Raw genomic sequence first — 13608 nt, 5'->3', positions numbered from 1 at the left:
ATTTTTTAATTTACAGCTTTTCCCTGTTGGAATACTCATATCTGGTGCAAGCTGTCATTGCTTTGAGCCCGCAGTTCCTGAGCAAGCTTTGCAGCACGTGGGATCTTCTGGGCTGGGTACAATTGGCTCCTTGGGCCAGCTGTGCCCCAAGCAGGGCTTGTTCTTGTGCTGTCCCCAGGCAGTATCCAGCTTCCTGCTCTGCTTGCAGCCTGCAGATCTTTGGGAATTACTTTACGACATCCCCCCCATCTGCTAACCTGCTCCAGATGCTCTCTGGCGAGTTTTTGCTGACAGCTGGCATCGTTGGGTGGTGATTGAAGAGCCCTCTGAGCTGGTACTTGCAACTATAATGGATGCATCTTTCATGTGCCACATTGAGCTGGAAACAAAACAAAGAGGAGTCCTATCAGAGTGGAAGGCAGAGCTGCATCTGTCCTGAGCTGCTAATGCCAACGCACCCTGCAGGGCTCACATCAGACAGAGCGAGGGGTTAGGGTCATCCTAAAATACATAGGAAGGGCCATGAGAAAACACTGGGAAACATTTCAGATACATCTAGCTTGTCACTTTTACTTTTCTGGAAAGCAGGAAACGCAGAAGTTTTCCAAGGGAAAACATGTTTTAGAATACCATTAATTCCTTGGGTTTCATATAGCTGACTGAAACGCAGTGGAACTTTGACCACTGTCTGGAGGGCTTCAGGGAAAAAACAACACCTCTTTGGTACCATGCAAAACATTTGCACTTGACTGCATTATTGCTAGAGAATCATTTAAACTGCATCAGTTCAAATTTAAATCGCATTTGAAGTAGCAGGTCAAAGCAGCAGCCTGTGTTTGAGCCAGCCAAATCTGCTGCCTAAGAGCATTGTGGTGCCCGCAGAGGTGGCAGAGCTGATGTCCCCAGGGTCTTTGCAATGAGCAGTGCCAGTGCCACCACAGGGCTGTCCTTGCCACACAAACCCCAACACAGAGAAATAGAGGTGACCTACTCCAGAGGTTTTGAATCACAAATTTAAAGCTCTGGAAGTGCATGAGTATTTCTCCAAAGTAGGGTTTTGTCATTGATTCTTTCTTTCCCCAACAGCTCCCCCACACACAATCAGCTGCCACACAGAGAAAAAAAAATATGGAAATGACAGCAGAGCAACAGAAAAACTAAAACATTTTCACAGCCTTGTCTGCTGGTTTTAAGTGCATTTCACCACAGCTCAAAATTACATTATTTAGTATCAATTATCCTTCGATTGAAGCTCAGAGAGGTGGCAAGGCTAGCGTTTTTATCTCATTAGCATGTCTTGCCTGCTAACCATTTGCTATATTCCCTCCCTTTGATCCTGCCTTTGATTATATTGTGTGACAAAAGCCCATGTAATCTACTATTATTTCCATTAATAGCAAATCTGCCCTCCTCTTTGACAAGCCAATTTATTATCATTGCAGCGTCTTTGTGCATCTCAGCCAGGTTGACATCCTCTTCTCCGCCCTGGCGGTGCAGAATTGGCAGGTGTTGATCCAGCCCTGGTGGCATGGGGACCTTGGAAGTGTCACGGAAGAGGGCTATAAATATTGACACTTTAATGGCAAGCAGAAAGGGATGAGACAGTGCGAAGTGGTGATGCAGTTCAAGTAGTTTTGCTCTTTGCCCCAGGAAGATGCAATGGATGAAGATGCAGGAAGAGGTCTTTAAGGAGGTGAGATCCATTTGGTGACCTTTGAGCATGACCAACTTGTTTCTGTGCCCTGGGTAAGATGTACCTGCCCCTTGTCAGCCATTTCTGCTGTCCTTCTGCATCCAGACACAAGGCTGGAGGACAATAAAAATAAAATAAAAATACCCATTCGTCGTCCCAAAGTCAGTCTGAGAAATGTAGTGGATATATATGTACATACCTGGACATGTCATTGGCACTGGATTTTTTGAATGAAGTTTTGTAACCAGAAGTGGGAGCTGAAGCCAGAGCAGGTCTTTATGTGTCCGAATATTTGATGAACCAAACCAGGTGGGTATTGCAAAGTGAGCCCGAATTGCTCTTGCCATGCTTTGGCTAACCCTGGTGTGATGGCGACATTCTCCATTTGGGTCTTTAATAATGATGCTCCCGTTGTAGACTCAATGAATTTAAATTAGATATTCCCACACAGCTACAACCCCTCACTTCCCCAGGACCATTGCCCAGCCCTGACTGCACATCTCCATCTACTCCAAGTGTAAGCACCTGTTTTCAACCTCAAAAGAGACACACTTGAAATAAACTGCTGGTGTCATGAAAATACCAGCTCCGACAACACAAAAGGATAATCACGGTTCTTAACTTGAACACATGGTGCACAGTGCTTAGCTTTCCGTGTCTTTCTGGTCTAAAAAGGTAGTGAGAAACAAGGTCCTTTTGAAGAATCAAGACTTTTTGGTGCGATTCAGTTATCTGCTGTAGCAGGGAAGAGAAGAAAGCCATTAAGAAGGAGGAGCCTTATCAATGTGTAGGTTGAACCTCAGCAAAATCTCCTGTCAGAAATATAAAAGATTCAGGTCCAGGTAACAATGGTGCCTCTCATCCTCCCCTTTCATTAAAATTTCCTCCTCTACCTTGAAGTCAAAAGCAAACGAGTAGCCCAAGGTGCTGAGCTCCCCTTGGAAGCACGTTGGGCTCTCTTGCACTGCCATTGCCGCAGAGTTTCTTCTAAATTAACTCTGGGTCTCAGTGACCCTGGGAAAGAATTTACAGACATAGTTTCAAAGCTGGCTGCATTGTAGGAACCTCATCTGAGGTTTTCTGATGTTCACTTGGAGAAGTATCAGGTGCTCGGGCTCAGCATAAAGGCGAGGGTGTGTGTGAAGGCATTTCCAAGGCCAGACCAATAAGACATCCCATGGAAAGAACATCCAAACATGCATCAGGGAAAGTGCAAACAGCCCTATCATTGCATATAACAGAAATACTATCCTGGAAAAAAGAAAATATCACAGATATGTCTTATTTCACCATCTCTCCAGCAATTAAAACTGAAGAATCGAGGTGTTCCTGAGATTTTGAGTTGCTTTTCTGGAAAAAGGAAGGAAGAAAACATGGCAGAAATTATGGTGTTTTGCTGAAGATATATGTCCATCTGTTTTTTCTTTTTGTCTTTTTCTTTTTTTTTTCAAACTTTTTTTTACTTGTTTTTTTTATTTTTTTTTTAATTTCACCCAGAAACATTGAGTCCCACGGATAAGTTGTCCTCTCTGAAGTCCAGATCTGATTTATTTTAGGACACAAACTAAGTGCAAACATGCCATTTATTTGCAGCAATTCCTTGTCTTTCACGGTGACTCCCAGCATTGTAAAATAGTTTGAAAGAAGTGTTATGAATTACCTTTGAACTGAGAAATCTAGCTGTAAGGGACAAGCATGGGAAAGAGAACTTAATACAGGTCAGAAACCTTGTGTCCTGCTCACAATACAGATAGCACCAATTTCCTCCAAGACTCCCACTGAGAAAGGGATGCGCCTGTTGCAAGAGATGCTGCAGGCACATGGGGAAACCTTCATCTGCTGTTCTGCAGATCAGCATGAGGGGAGGTTTTTACTGTCTGAACATGGAGGTTTAATAAGTATTAAAGTTGAGAGTGAATTTAAAGCACAAGAGAAAATTGTGGAAGTGTTTTTGAAGCAAAATACAAAATTTGTATTTTGAGTTCTAGTTTAGGTAAAACTTTAAAAAGGGATTAAAAAAAATAAAACAGGCCAAAAAAAAAAAAAAAGCTGTTTTTTGGGGGCCGAGAAGTGTTCTCATGTGGGTTTTCTGGCCCATATGTGTAGACAAACCCTTTGGAGGGCAGCTGGGCTGCAGCCCCAGGGCTCACTGACAGAGGCAGAGGTGTTCCTTGTTGAAAGGAGGAGGCAGAGGTGTTCCTTGTTGAAAGGAGGAGGCAGAGGTGTTCCTTGGTGGCAGACAGGAGGTCAGACTACATTATCCCCCAAATCTCCCCGGGTTTTGAAATCTATGCATGTTAACTGCTTATTTCTCTCTTGCCTTTATTAATTCATAAATAAATGAATGGAGTGGGTTGATTCTTCTTCTCCTTTTTTTTTTTTTCAATCTTTGAAGTATTTTTGAAGAAAAATAATTGGCAAAAAACCTATCCCTTTTCCCACCAGTTCTAGAGATTCATTTAAGTTTTATAAGTGTTATTTCTATTAGAATAAAGGTTTTATTAAAATTACTGTAACAACACTCCTTGGTACAGCATACTCATAGTCTCTAAATACCACTTTTAATATTAAGAACATTACCCTTTAAAACACAGAGATGTGCTCCCAGGGGGTGCCACATAGCTTGAAATCACCCAGGAAAGAAAGCACCAAATGACAGACCTTTAGGGATACCACTGTGTGCCCCTAAGCTCTGAAAACACCCTCCATTTTATTCTGTAATGAAAGGAGATGGAAAAAGGTAAGTGGTTAAGACTCAAGCAAGAGGTATGCTTGCAGCTTCAGCCAAGCTTCAAGCAAACCGTGAAGGTGTTTGGATCCTTCCTGAGACCCTGGGGTGGTTTTTTTTTGTTTGTTTGTTTTTTAATGTGGTTTTTTTTTTTTTTTTTTGAGAAGGAAAGGAAGGAAACATGGCAGAAATGGTGATGTTCACTGAAAAGATATGCCTGGATGATGGAGCCTAACTGATGGCTGTTTCGGTCCTGGGTTGTTGAGATTTGCTCATAGCACATGGGTAAACACAATAACTTCACCTGGACCGTATCTATCTGTTTCTATGTCAAAAAAATCAGCTGCTGTCTCCCTAGAAAAGTCACGTTGACAAAGGAGAGCTCTTATATGCCACGTGGCTACCTCTGACTGCTTGTTCTTGTAAGACAGTTCAGCTGGAGTTTCAACGTTATCAAAGCCTGTTAATTGCTTTGCTCCACTTTCATGCTATGTTTAAGCTTGGTCAAAAGCCTGGCTGTAACAATGTGTACATGTGGGAAAACCTACATGTAGGGAAAACCCCATTTTGCATTAGTGAAGAAAAAGCTTGATAATTATTCCATTATCTATGCATTAGTTTTATCACCAAGTTAAAACTCTTAGGTCTATTATCCGGTATTCTACAGGCATGTAGTGTAGGTGTCTTCACAAACAGGGAGGGAAACCTAAGTATTTCAGAGTGAATTAAAAAGGAAACCCAGGTGAACTGATCTGGCTTTATCATCTTTTGAAGGCAGCTTTCTGAGTTTTCATAGAAAATTAACTACTCCAGTGCAATACAGAAGCAAATTCTCTGAAAAGAAAATTGCAAAGCTTTCCAAGTTATCTCAAATAATAGATCGTAACTCAGATGACCAATTTCATCTTTTCCTGTGTGCAAATGGGACAGGTTTAGCACTATTTCCAAATCCACACTGTGTTCATGCTGCAAAGTTGCTGCAGGACCAGCGCTGTTGGAAAGCCAGGGAGAGCAGAGTTTGATTTTCCCACATATGCTCTAGCAGTGAGCCCAGGTTTCCTTTTTTGGGGGGGGCAGATACCACCTTTTAACAGTGGTCTTTGGCTTTTGCTATTCCAGAAGACCATTCCCATCTGCACAAAGGGGCTGTGCAAGAGCACCAAGTGATGAGTGGAGTCCTAAAAACAGTAGAGTGACCCCAGCAAGAAATTAAAGGGAAAATATGTGCAGAACAAAGAACAGGCAAAAACTGAAGACTGTTTGCCCCCATTTTGGACAGCTCAAAAGCTCGTTCAAAATAAAAAACAAAAAAAGATGAATAAGGTTATATTTCCTTGGGATTTTTTGATGTTTTTATTCCTAGACAACTCTTGCAGGTGAGGGAGTTTACAGCAAGCCCTCTGTTCTTTGCTGAGCTTGCTTCCAGCCCAAATCACCCCCAGACTCACCCAGGAAATGTTGCATCTCCAGAGCCCATCACCAGCCACGAGGCAAAGCAGTGGCACCTCGAAAATATGCATTCCTGTACCCCCGAGTCATGGGGGAAGTTACCAGAGTGAATTGCTAGCAAACAAACCGGGGGGGGAAATTAATCAGAGCATCCCATTTTAGCATGTCTGGGAGCAGTGGGGCTGCAGCAACTCTGCAGAATTGATTAACTACTTATTAAACAAGAGCAGTGGCGACAGCACTTAAGGAAAAAAAAAATCAAATTAAGGCAAGCGAAGCTCCAAGCAAAAAAATAATTAAATAAATAAATAAAGGAAAAAAATAAAAAGGGAAATGCAAGTTAATGGAAGCTTCAATCACAATGCGGCACAAGCCACAGGAGGCTGTTACAGTGACAACTTGTGCTTATCGCTGGAAAACTCTGCTGGAGGGGGCATATGCAGGGACGGTGGGATGGATTTGGGGTACATGGGGATGGTGGGATGGGGTTGGGGTTTATATGGATGGTGGGATGGGTTTAGGGTTAATGGGGATGGTAGGATGGGTTTGGGATTTATAGGGATGGTGGGATGCATTTGGGGATCATTTCAGCCTCCTGCCCCAAGCTGTGCTCTGGGCATGCAATTCTCCTTGCCTGATTCATTGCAGTGTCCCTGGCAAAGGAGCAAACACAACCATGCAAAGGCAGTGCCGGGTCTTTAGGACGTTTCAGTCGTGACTGCGGATGTTTTCCCCCTTTATGGAAGAGATTTGAAAGCAGCCAGATTCTCACACTCATTTTGGTGGAGTTCAATGGGCTGAGTTATACAGGCGGGCAGGAGGCTCTATGGATCCCTTATGACACTAAAAACTATTGAAAAGCCTTTTTGCCATGACCCATTTAGATCCTCTCGCCGTTTCATTTCCTCTCCCATCTGTCACACCTTTAAAAGCGGAGCTTTTGCATCTCATCTTATTCAAGTGTTTCCAAGGCAGCCCCAAGTAACTGTCTCTTCCACTTCTCAAAAACCTTTCCAGGCTCTCGTCCTCTCTTCCCCAACATTAAAAATAGCTGATGTTGGTCATAACAGAGCTGTGGGCTGACCCAGAGCATCCCTTACAGGAGCTCGGCCACATCCACATAGGTGGAAAAGCCAAAATCCCTCCCAAGCCAGGTACAGCACTCAGGCTCCTGGCATCTAAGTGCATCCCGAGCCGTTTGCATCTCCAATTGCCCTACACTGCAGCTCTCCTCTCCAGCTAATTGGCACGAGCTTGGGTGTAACTCCTTTTTACTATCCACTGATGGCTGTCTGCTATGAAGATGAATTAGTTATTTAGGTAGCAATCAGCTTCTCTGGTTTAGCCAAAATGCATCCATTCCTCTTCAAGCCTATTAAGGGCTGGATAAACTTTCGAGTTAATACACACTGCAAATCCACTACCACTCGAGATGTCAAGCACCTAAATAATTTTTGTTATTCACTAATGAAAAAATTCTTTAGGATGGAAAAAGAGAGAGAGAGAGAGAGAGAGAGAGAGAAAGAGAGAGAGAGAACGGCGCCAATAACAATTCTGAGCTCCAATTAACCGGGTTTCGTTGTCTGCCTGTGTTTGTCTTCAGCTCGAAATTGCTCAGTTAAGGTCAGAAGCTGGCTGGGTAGGAGTTGTGCACCACAGCAAGGGTTCAGCACCGTCTGCTCTCTGAGGATCATTGAGACCCAGAGGGTGATGATGGTGAGGGTGGCACCAAGCCTGGGTTCAGGGAGGAGAAGCAGCTCCGCATGTGCCTGCCCAGGTACCCTCCAGACACCTTTTGGGACCAACAGATAAAGGCAAATAAAAGAGCTCAGATTTAGCCCCAGAAGAAAATGTCATGCTGAAAACTCCCAAAAGCCTGGGGACAGGGACCCCTGTGCTGGTAACGTGTGATTTGCAGCTGGGGATGCTCAGTCCATGCATACAGTGATGGCGTTGGGTCTCTGCTGCACCAGGCCTGGCAGTCCTTGCAGGGTGCCCCATTAGAGAGACAGCCCTGCAGCTCCTTTCCCCAACCCAAGCCTCTTTTTCCTCAAATCTCCTGATAGTCTTCCTATATAACTGAGAGGAACATCTGGGAAACAAAACCCCTAAAAGCTTTGTGCGATAAACGGAAGCTCAAGCAGAGGGTGCATCCCAAAACCTCCCCTTTCTGCTCAACCCATTATTTCACACTTTTGCAGGTGCAACCCACCATGGGGATGAAAACCAGCACAGCAATGCTGGAGCCCTCCCCTGCCATTAGGATGAGAGCTGATATGGTCGAGATTGGCTGCTGGTTGCAGGGGAGGGATGGTGGGGAGGGCTGAATGCCAAACAGCCCTGTGAAATCAATCCTGATGCGAGCAGTGAACAGACACTCTACCTGAACATTTTTACCTGGATTTTCCTAGTTTTGTAGCTGGGACGAGAACTCTTCCTGGGTTAATTAAATTTTAAGATGACCAAATTCTACCCTTCTTTCTTTCCTTTATCAGGACCCTCCTCCGTGAGTGCTGTTCAAGCTTCTGGAAATGACATAGTGGAGGGGGAATGCATTGGTGTAAGACACGTTACTGAATTAACTTTGGCCTTTAAATGGGCTGAAAGGAAAGTGGCATTTATCTGTGAAGCCAGCCCAGCAGAACAAAAGAATCATAAAATGACAAAAAAAAGTCATCCGTTTCCTATCAGGAGCAGAAGGCTTGGAAAAATATCATCAAGGCAGCCCCCCAAAGCCAATTCTTCACAACTATCCTTCCCCTCGCCGTGCGTTTATTTTGGGTTAAAATATTGCAGAAACGCTAACGTTGCCATTTGGGAATGTTGTTAAGCTGAAATCGATATGTTATTATTTTTAAAAGCTGGGGGGGGGGGGGGGGGGGAGCTTGTGGGGTTCAGCCCTGCCCTTAATGATTCAAGCTGAGGGCTGAGCACAGCAGCGGGAGCGATACGCCGGGGTGCTTCAGAGGAGCCTTGTGCGATCCAAACGCTGGCAATGGAAGCTGGAAGAGAGCTCATGAAGTATTGGAAGGGGCACAAAAGCTTGCAGAAGGAGCTTTTTGGGGGCTGGGGAGCTTTGCAACTCACTTTGCAAGCTGCCGTTGTGCCCAAGCCTGTTAACGTGGGGGGAATTTGCTTCCCTTCCTGCTCAGCTGCAGATGCAGCGGCTCTAATAAGCTGTAACTTTCCTTTCCATTTGGAAGTAATGAGATATAATCTGTTTAATTCTAGTCTTTGAGCTCTTTTGGCGGCCCTTTTCTATTCCCTTTTTCTGATTTTTTTTCTTCTTTAAAGGAAAACTCCATCATGAAGCGAAAGATTCACTAATCACCGGCTCTAATTACAAAGCAGAGTAAATTGCCATAAACTTTTTTTTTTTTCAAAATTGCCTTAAATATAATGAAGAATAATTAAAAATCAAACAAGCAGCTGCAGACTGGAGTGGCTGGTGGAGGTTAGGCTGGGGGGAGAGGGGAGTAAGGAGCTGAGGCATGGAAGGGTTTTTTGTGTAAATCCAGATTTGGAGAAATATCAGCTGGGGCAGCCACAATGGCAGATCCTCACCATCACCAGCATGGCAAAACAGGATGTTTCTGGAGGCTAATTTATCCCTAAATAGGTATTTATTGAATTGTATCATTTTTTCTTACTAAGAAGGTCCCAAAACCAGCCAGAATTTGCCCCAGCACAGACCCAAGATCCTGATGGAAAATTTCCCACCACATCCAACACGCACCCTCTCAGGAAGCCAAAGCAGCTGAGGAGGATGGGGAGGCTTCGTTAGTGGCAATCAATGGTTTCCATAGCTACAAATGTAAGCACGGTGTCTCCATCACACACTGTCTTGGGGGGTGAGAAAAAGGGAGAAAAAGTGCTCAGACAACTCCAGGGGTACAGCAGAGGTAGGTGGAGATTTTATCTGGGAGGGGTGATGGGGATGTAAGGAAGCAGGGTTGAGTGAGGGAGCAGCAGGCAATAATTTCTGGTGTGTGCCTGATGCGGGTGTGCACTGGACCTGTTACATCTCTCCATCGGGATCAGAGCATCGCAGCCCCAGTAGGTTGGGTACAGGAGCTGTGTGGGCAACGGATGCCACTCGGGCTGCAGCACTTCTTCACCCTTGGTACAGCCTCCATGAAGTGACATTTTAGGAGCTGTTCATCCTGGAAAATAGGTCCTGGCTTTATTTATCTCTGCCTGGGAAAGGGGGAAACTTCAAGGACCAGCTCCTGCCTATTCTTACCAAGCAAATTTGATACTCTACTTTGCTCTGAATGCCAGCAAGTTGCTAAAATACAGCCAAATAAAGTTCAAGACAGGATTGTATAGGGTTTATTACTTGCAGTGATAGTTTCATAAGGTTCATAAATCACCCTATTTCACAAGTGTCAAGGTCTCCTCTGGTGCAGGTCCACGCTGGAGCTTGTGTCCTTGCATTCAGCCTGACTACCCAATTAACTACCCCATCCTTCCTGCCACTGCTGTGATCCTGCAATTCATTTGCTTAGTAAGGCCCAGAAAGGAGCTTGAATAAAACCCAGGTATGGGCATTTCTTGCATAACTCTTTCCATGAACAGAGAGGGGATTTATTCCTAGTGGAAAGATGCTGAGCGCATTGAGAAAAGGGTGGGGAGGCAGATGCATGACCTGGTGAGGTGCCAGCCAACCTTCACACCCAGCTTTTCTCTTTCCTCCCCGCCCCCCCAAAAAAATATATTTTTTTTTTGTCAGAGCCTTCTGCTTGTTTTTTGGCAAATTGGTGTGGAGCAATGGAAAGAAAAAATCATAAGCTTGCCCTGGCATTTAGCCAAGCTGCTTTAACTTTCTCGCTTTGCCATGGAGTTAGCTGAAACCCTAAAATGACTTCCTACAGGTGTCTTGAGACTCTTGCCACTCCCTGTGGATAAACCTGTTGAAAATATTTAGCGTGGGTGGCTGGATGAATTATCTCCTGGAAATCAGCAGCTGTATTCCATAGTGGGGCACACACCTCCCTCCAGATCCCCCATACCACAGGCCCTGCACCTTGAGGAAATACAAACAAAAAGCACCATGAGCAAAGCGCCTGCTTAAATTTCACTGAAAGCCACAGGTTTTCATCAGGTGCTGATCTGCTCTGGTGGGTAGGGGATATATTTCCCACAAAATCCACATTTCCAGAGTTAGTGCAGTGCAGCCCCCCTATCTGGCCAATACTAAATGTCCTTTCCTCCAGGTTTGGCAAAAATATAGCAATCCTGCTCATTTCAGGAAACAAAGCTGATTTAACAGACTATCAGGAGGGCAGCTGTAATGTGAGCTCAGCCCTTATCAGGCACCAGAGAACCCACATCCACGCGCACACGTGGGCTGCGATGTGACGGGTGCTGCACTGTCCCCACCCATGGGACACCAGGGGCTGCAGTGATGGATATATCAGATTCAGGTGGGCTGGCGATGAATTTTGGGCAGCTGCACAGTCTCCCTGGGCAAACCCTGATGCTTCCCTTGACTCCAAGAGCGAACAATGTGTCAGAGCCCCACTCAGGACAAATTGCTGAAATGCTCCATGCACCCTTCATATGCTAATAGATGACGGCTCTGTACTGAAAAGAAGATGTAAGACAATTTTAACCCCATACCTGGTTGCATCTCCATTGCCCAATCCTATGCTACCCTACCCTATCCTCTCCTAAAAACACGCCTTTGCAATGAATTGCACCCTCTCCCTCCCCAAAACAACATTGACTGATGGCTGAGAGAATAACAATATTTAATTTTCCCCTTGCCATGTCCTAAGGAAAGCCCAGTGGTAAGAAAAGGTGAGCGCTGAGCTCTTTGAGTAGTATTTTTTCTCTGGGGGCAGAAATCATGGGGAATTTGTCATCACGTTGGTCCCCCGAGCATCCCTGGGGGAGCTGCTAGCTCGGCTCTGATTAATACAGATGCCAGGGGCTGTGGGGAAACACAACACTGCCGTCGATACAGCCCACGCTATTAAGGAAAGTCATTTGGAAACTAAGGTTTTTAAGCGGTGTGATCCACTTGGAGATTTTTCAATACCTAATCACCGATGGAGCCGCTCAGCGCGATGCCGAAGGTAATTCTGCGGCAGTTTAAATAAATAGCATTTGGAGAACATTATTTCATTTCATTAATCAATTGAAAATTTCAGCCTCCTTGGTTGGTGGTTTGGGGCTTGTTTTTTTCTTTTTTTCCTGAACTTAGCAAATCCTGTTTTTCTTAGTCAGCAAGTTAAAAAGTTCCACTGCAAAAAGTACTGGAATTTTCCAAATATCAAGGTTTTGCTCAAAATTACAAATGCAAAGTGTTCTTGGCATACTCAGGATATGAGACCTTTGGTCAGAACTTAAACTGCATTTTTGCAGCAGACACAATTACATGCCATGAAAGCAGGCTGAGACCAGCCCCCAGACCTGCCCTCCCTTAAAAGAAATTTCCCCTTGTTGCATTTGCTCTAAAATGTTGAGGCTCAGGTGCCTCCATGATGATTGTGACATTCATTTAATGTGTGTGGCTATAATTAAGTTGATTTTATGGGGAAGAGCAGCAATTTGTGTTTGGGGAAGTTAACATATTATTTTATTACCTTCCTGATTTTTTGGTGCAGGTGAAAAATAAAAACGAAGATGTGCTCAGCAAACTTGGTGCAAACTATTTTTTTTAATTGTAGATTAATTATTCAGAATGACAGATATACCTGAGACTTAGCTGAATAACAAGTAAACAAGCTCCCCCTTCCAATCCCCATTCAATCTGCATTGCAAACTATTATTTAAAATTAGACATAAACAAGACTGTCTGTACTGCTGAAATTTCCAGCACCTCTAAATGTGTTTTTGCTCAAAATCGGAATGAAAAAGAGTGAAATTTGAGAGTCGTGAAACTCCAAAAAGCTTCAATTTAGAAACAGGCAGATACATGACACCAGACCTCAAACAGGTGTTAAAAAATGTGTGTTAATATCAAACAGCATAGCTCAATTCTGCAGTGAATGCAACATCTGAAGATTGCCAAAACTCCATATTTTTGACAATATCAGCGCGCAGTAAGGAAGTTGAGGGTATAGATTTCATTCACATTGCCAAGCGTTGTCCCAGCAGCCCCATCTCTGTAAAACTGTACAAAATCTCTCTTAAAGAGGGAAAATTCTCCCTTGAAAGAGCTTCAGCCAGCTCTGCCCTTGGCACATCACCAGCCTGAGTGTCCCATTCCTGCTCCAGGACACGGCTGTTGGTCCTACAGGAAATCCTAGCAGTAGCTGGGAAAAGAGGCTGAAATAAGCTGGGGCAGTCAGGGCTGGCACGGGGCAGCTCTGGTGCGTTCCTTCACCATCCAGAGCACATTCTGGACCTTGGGCAAGCACTCCATATTTTAAAAACCCTTCTAAATGTTGAGGGATTTGGGATTTTGGCTGAGAAAGCAGTGCGGAAAGTGAAACGTGACAGTATGCTCCTCTCCAAAACTCCCTCTGAAGACTGTTAGGATGCTTTGTGTCTCCCAAAGCCCTTCTCGTGCTCTCACCTGCATCACCCTGCCTGCTTCCCTCCTGTGCATCCCCTTGACGAGGGTTCTTGCTTGGGCTGGTGTGAGCAGACAGCACTTGATTCAGATGAATCTGGGGGGCACACGGTGGGAAGGGGCTGGCTAAAGCCCGTCCTGCCCGTCCCTCCACACAGCCAACACAACACAATCTCGCATATTTCTCCTCTTGCTAATTCGATCGCGCCCTTCACT

The sequence above is a fragment of the Anser cygnoides genome, chromosome 21, assembly GCF_040182565.1.
Source record: "Anser cygnoides isolate HZ-2024a breed goose chromosome 21, Taihu_goose_T2T_genome, whole genome shotgun sequence".
Taxonomy (NCBI): Eukaryota; Metazoa; Chordata; class Aves; order Anseriformes; family Anatidae; genus Anser; species Anser cygnoides.
Note: the sequence above shows the minus strand (reverse complement) of the source record.